This window comes from Arachis duranensis, chromosome 3, assembly GCF_000817695.3.
Source record: "Arachis duranensis cultivar V14167 chromosome 3, aradu.V14167.gnm2.J7QH, whole genome shotgun sequence".
NCBI lineage: Eukaryota > Viridiplantae > Streptophyta > Magnoliopsida > Fabales > Fabaceae > Arachis > Arachis duranensis.
The window spans coordinates 23,831,720-23,838,137 of record NC_029774.3 but is presented as its reverse complement, the minus strand read 5'-3'; positions in this window follow the sequence as shown (position 1 = coordinate 23,838,137).

The window sequence follows — 6,418 nt, the reverse complement described above, 5'->3', positions numbered from 1 at the left end:
ATAGACTTTCTTTTTAAAATTCCCATTAAAAATGCATTCTTCACATCCATCTGACTGAGAGACCATTTTTAACCGCGATAATGGCAAGAAGAGCTCTAACAGATGTAAGACGAGCGACAGGAGCAAAAGTCTCTGCATAATCAATATCATACTCTTGCGTACAACCTTGAGCAACCAAGCGGGCCTTATAACGGTCAATAGAGCCATTAGAGCGAGTCTTGATCTTGTATACCCATCTACTGTCTACAACTTCCTGATCAGAAGGAGGATCAACCAAATCCCAAGTGTGTGCTTTTTCAAGTGCCTGTATTTCTTCGTGCATTGCTTGTTGCCAATTTGGGTTTGTGGAGGCTTCTCTGAATGACTTAGGTTCATGTTGATGAAGGATAGTAGAAAAGAAATGATAATCAAGAAGATGAGGAGGTGGATTCCTTACCCTAGAAGAACGAGCGAAAGGAGGAGGCATGACAGTAGGAGTAGGATCATCGTCTGGTCTGGAATCATCGGGAGATAGAGAAGGCGGAAGAACAGGAGGCTGTGGAGGGTCAATCGAGATAGAATCTGTAGAATTATCACTAGGAAAAAGATCAACATTGGGGTTAGTAAACAAAGGTGACTGAGTAGTAGGAATGGACTCAAAGGATGAGAACCGAGAAAAAATGTGATGCTCCCAGAAGACAACATGACGAGATATACAAATATGTTTAGAGAGAGGATCCCAACAATGATAACCCTTGTGTTTAGTGCCATAACCAAGGAAACAACACATACGAGCTCGAGGTTCAAGTTTACTATGTTCATGAGGCTGAAGAAGAACAAAACATACACAACCGAAAACTCGAAGAGAACTATAATCTGGGGAGGTATGATAAAGATGCTCAAAGGGAGTAACATTACCAAGAACAGAAGAAGGGAGTCTATTGATAACATGAACAGTAGTAAGAACAGCTTCACCCCAAGTACGCTCAGGACACGAAGAAGAAAGAAACATTGCACGGACGGAGTCAAGAATGTGACGGTGTTTGCATTCAGCTCTACCATTTTGTTGAGACGTACTAGGGCAAGAAAACTCAGACAAAGAATCCTATTCTAGAAGAAAGGTTAAGAGTTTGGAATCACAGTATTCCATAGCATTATCATGTCGGAAAACCTTAATGACCTTGGAAAACTAAATTTTAATCATAGTAGCAAAGTTGATATAGATTTGAGGTAACTCATGGTGATTAGTCATCAAATAAACTCAAGTAAAACGAGAATAATCATCAATGAAAATGACAAAGTATCGAGCTCCGTCCATAGAGGCAGTGGGAGTGGAACCCCAAACATTAGAATGAATGAGATCAAAAGGAGAGCAAGCAAGAGATGAATTATTGTGAAAAGATAAAGCAGGTTGTTTGGCAGCTTGGCAAGAAATGCAATCAAAAGATTCATTTGGAACCTGACCTAAAACACCCTGAGACACAAGAGGACACAGTTTTCCTAAGGAGATGTGGGCAAGACATTGATGCCATAAGTGAAGGGTAGAGGGAGAAAAAGCAGCACATAAATTTGGTACAAGAGGAATATGAAGATTCTTGAGTTCAAACAACCTTCCGACCTTACGTCCAGTCCCGATGATTTGTCCCGTCTGAGGATCCTATACACGACAACCAGAAACGGAAAAAGTGACTTCAAAACCCAGATCAACAAGTTGGTCAACAGAAATAAGATTAAAGTTTAATTTGGAAATATAATAAGTATCAGGAAGATTAAGAGTTGATTGGGGTATAAAACCCTTGTGTATTGCGTGCAAGAGGGACCCATTTACAGTATTGACAGAAGGTCCATTTGTAGTGGTAGACATGGACGAGAAAATATTACGCAACGGAGACATGTGATTAGAGCAACCCGAGTCAAAGTACCATTTAGAATTACCTGGAGGGGTCGAAAAAGCAGTAGGGGTATTACCAGAAATAGAGAGAAGACGCTGAAGAAGAGATGCAATATGAGATAGAGAGACAGGAGACGGGTTGAGTGGATCAGGACGTGGCGAGCGAGTAGGACAGGCAGTAATTAAATGTCCCGAGAGCTTGCAGTAACAACAGAACATCTGTGAACAATGGTAGCTAATGTGGCCCTTTTGGTGGCATGTGCGACATTCAACAGAAGGACACTCGGAGAAGAGGTGCCCGGAGCGGTTACAATTTCGACAAAAAATATCCTGCCTGTCTGTGTCAGCAAAAACAGCTGACGTTTCCATAATAGTAGACACACAAATTAAGGAGAGGAGAGAAAACTGCAATTTCAGAGCAGAAAATGAGAAATCCAATGACGGAATCGGAAAGAGCTCACCAAAAAACCTTAGAAAGGGTCCCACTGTCTGCCACGTCAGCAGCCATGTCAGATGCCACGTCAACAGGCAATGACAGTGGCACGGAATGATTGGAGACGCAAGACATGTTAGTGGTTGAATGGGCGTGAGATGGCACACGGGTTGGCAGATCGGGTCGGTCGAGTGCACGGGCCGCTCGGGTCCGTCTCTCGTCAGGCTGACACGTGGTGCGTTGTTGAGCCGTTGATCTGGGGCGCTGATCCAACAGCGACGGAGGCTTCTAGAAGGAGAACGCCTGCAACCGAACAGGCAACTTCAAGTGGCGCGTGGCGACGCATCTGGCGGAGTCTGGTGGTGATTCCAGTGGCGTTGGAAACGTTGCAACGAGAAGGCGACGGTGACGGCAGTGACGAACCAAAGTGTCAGGAAGAAGTCGAAAACTGAGCACAAAGTATTACTCGGAAACAAACGGATGGCGACCTTCAGACAGGGCGTGGCGGCGCGTGCGGTGGTTTCTAGCAACGAGACTGAACTCGTTGTACTCGCAACGACGAGACGAAGGCGGTGGTAAGGGCGGTGACGAACCAAAGCGTCCGAAAAGGAGTGAAAGAGAGACCTAAGAACACTGCCAGAAGAGAAAAAACAAAGGACTATGAACGAATTATCATTGACAAAAAAAAGAGAACCTAAGCTCTTGATACCATGTTAGAAACAAGAGACTGAGAGAGTAATATGAAAAGTGTATCATTGAGTGTAATAAAAAGTACAATATACAAGAGGTATTTATAGGTGCTAAATAAATTAAAGTAATAAAGGCATAGAATCCTACAATTAATATATAGATATGCTATATAAATATAAACGATACTAATTGATCTAAATTGATTCTAATGATTCTCTAACAGTAAAAATTAAGAAATTTATGTGTTATTGTTAAAAAATTTTGGTGTAGTTGTATTTTGATAAGTTTTGCAAAATTTAAAACTCTTTCTCTTCATCTTTTCCTTCTTGTTTTACCTTCTCAAGTTTCTTCTTGTTTTATTCTCTTAACAAGAATAAAAACAAAAAAATATCAAACAAAGAAAAAGAAGAAACACATAATGTTGCAAAATTACTAGGAAGAGGATGAACCTACATTTATTCAACTAAAAGAAAGAAAAAAATAAAAAAAGGAAGAAAAAAATGTAGCATTAAAGAAAATATTTTTGTGCATTTGTAGTAAAATTTCGGTGTAAAAACAAAAAAAATTATGTGTTATTGTTAATAAATTTTGGTGTATTTTTATTCTGAAAAGTTTTGCATCATTCAAAATTCTTCCTCTTCCTTCTTCTCATCTTCTACTGCTTCTTTTTCTTCTTCTTTTTCATTATCATCATCATCTTTTTTTTTCTTATTCATCTTTTCCTTCTTGTTTTACTTTCTCAGGTTTCTTCTTATTTTATTCTCTTAACAAGAATAAAAACAAAAAATATCAAACAAAGAAGAAGAAGAAACATATAATGCTGCAAATTACTAGGAAGAGATGAACCTACATTCATTCAACTAAAAAAAAAGGAAAAAAAAGAAAAAATGCAATATTTTAAAAAATATTTTTGTGCATTTGTAGCAAAATTTCGGTGTAAAAGTCAAGAAATTTATGTGTTATTGTTAAAAAATTTCGGTGTATTTTTATTTTGAAAAGTTATGTATAATTCAAATAAAACTCTTCATCTTCCTCCTCCTCATCTTCTGCTGCCTCTACTTCTTTTTTATCATCATCATCTTCTTTTTTCTTATTTATGTTTTTCTTCTTATTTTACTTTCTCAAGTTTCTTCTTGTTTTACTCTCTTAATAAGAATAATAAAAACAAAAAAATCAAAATAAAAAGAAGAATAAACACATAATGATACAAAATGACTAGGAAGAAGATGAATTTATATTTATTCAACTTAAAAAAAAGAAATAAATAAATAAAATACAGCATTAAAGAAGACGTTTTTGTGCTTTTATAGTAAATTTAGGTGTTAAAACTAAGAATTTATGTGTTATTGTCAAAAAATTTTAGTATATTTTTAATCTGATAAGTTCTGCATAATTCAAAATTCTTTATCTTTTTTTTTCTCATTTTCTGCTGCTTTTTCTTCTTTTTCTTCTTCTTTTTCATTATCATCGTCTTTTTTTTCTTATTCATCTTTTCTTTCTTGTTTTACATTCTTAAGTTTCTTTTTGTTTTACTCTCTTAGTAAGAATAAAAACAAAAAAAAATCAGACAAAGAAAAAGAAAAAATATATAATGCTGCAAAATTACTAGGAAGATGATGAACTTACATTTATTCAACTAAAAAAAGAAAGAAATAAGAAAAAAAAGAAAAATGCAGTATTAAAGAAAATATTTTTGTACTTTTGTAGCAAAATTTCAGTGTAAAAACTAAGAAATTTATGTATTATTATTAAGAATTTTCGGTGCAGTTATATTTTGATAAGTTCTACATAATTCAAAATTCTTCCTCTTCCTCCTCTTTATCTTTTGCTGCTTTTTCTTCTTCTTTTTTATCATCATCATTTTTTTTTCTTATTCATCTTTTTCTTCTTATTTTGCCTTCTCAAGTTTCTTCTTGTTTTACTCTCTCAACAAGAATAAAAATAAAAAATTAAACAAAAAAATTAAAACACATAATGATACAAAATTACTAGGAAAAGAATGAACCTACATTCATTCAACTTAAGAAAAAAGAAATAAGGAAAAAAAGAAGAAGCAAAAAACTACAGCATTAAAGAAAATTTTTTTGTTTATTTGTAGTAAAATTTTGGTGTAAGAACCAAAAAATCTATGTGTTATTGTTAAAAAATTTCGGTGTATTTTTACTTTGATAAGTTCTGCATAATTCAAAACTCTTTTTCTTCCTCCTCCTCATCTTCTGCTGCTTCTTCTTCTTCTTTTTCATCGTCATCATCATCTCTTTTTTCTTTTCATCTTTTTCTTCTTGTTTTACTTTCTCAAGTTTTTTTTTACTCTCTTAACAAGAATAAAAACAAAAAAAATCAAACAAAGAAGAAAAAAATACATAATACTGCAAAATTATTAGGAAGAGGATGAATCTACGTTCACTCAACTAAAAGAAAGAAAGAAATAAAGAAAAAAGGAAGAAAAAAAATGCAGCATTAAAGAAGGCATTTTTGTGTTTTTGTGGCAAAATTTAGATGTAAAAACTAAAAAATTTATGTGTTTTTGTTGAGTTAAATCTCAATTTGACCCCTGAAATTTGGTCTGATATTCAGAATGACCCCCACAATTTCGTTGGCCCCAATTAAAACCCCCAAATTTACAATTGTGGCTCCAACTTGCCCTGCGATCATCTCCGTCACCAGAATGTTGATTTAATGCAATTGCATGACATGGTGGACACTACTTAAATGACGACGCATTGGTTTCGCGTGCAAACCCTTTGAAAACCACGTAGTGTAAGAATTTTCTTGATGTTTGGCAACTTATGATCGTCGTAGTGGAAAGAAAGAGTTTTAACTCACAAAAAACTGAAACGACGTGGTTTCTAAAAGGTTTGGGTGCGAAACCAATGCACCTTCGTTTAAATAGTATTCACTGTGTCACGCAATTGCATCAAATCAGCATTCTGGTGACGGAAATTGTGGGGTCATTTTGGGGCCAACGAAATTGTGGGGTCATTTTGGGCATCGGGCTAAATTTCAGGGGCTAAATTGAGATTTAACTCGTTTTTGTTAAGAAATTTTGGTATATTTTTATTCTGATAAGTTCTGCATAATTCAAAACTCTTCATCTTCTTTTTCTTCTTTCATTTTCTCATAATGCTTCTTGTTTCATTCTTTTAAGAGGAATAAAATTAAAAAAAAAGAACAAAAATCAATTCTGCAAAATTATTAGAAAGAAAAGGAGGAAAAGAAAAAATGTAGCAATAAAAGAACGACGATGGAGAAAAAACACGCGAAGAAGAAGAAGGAAAAACGTGAAGAAAAAGAAAGATATGTTTGCATTAGTGAAGCACGCATATGTGGATGTGGCATGTAATGAAAGTAATTTTTATTGGGTTTGGACCAACTTGATTGGATTTAGTTGTCAGAAAGACTTGAATATATAGCGAAACTATATA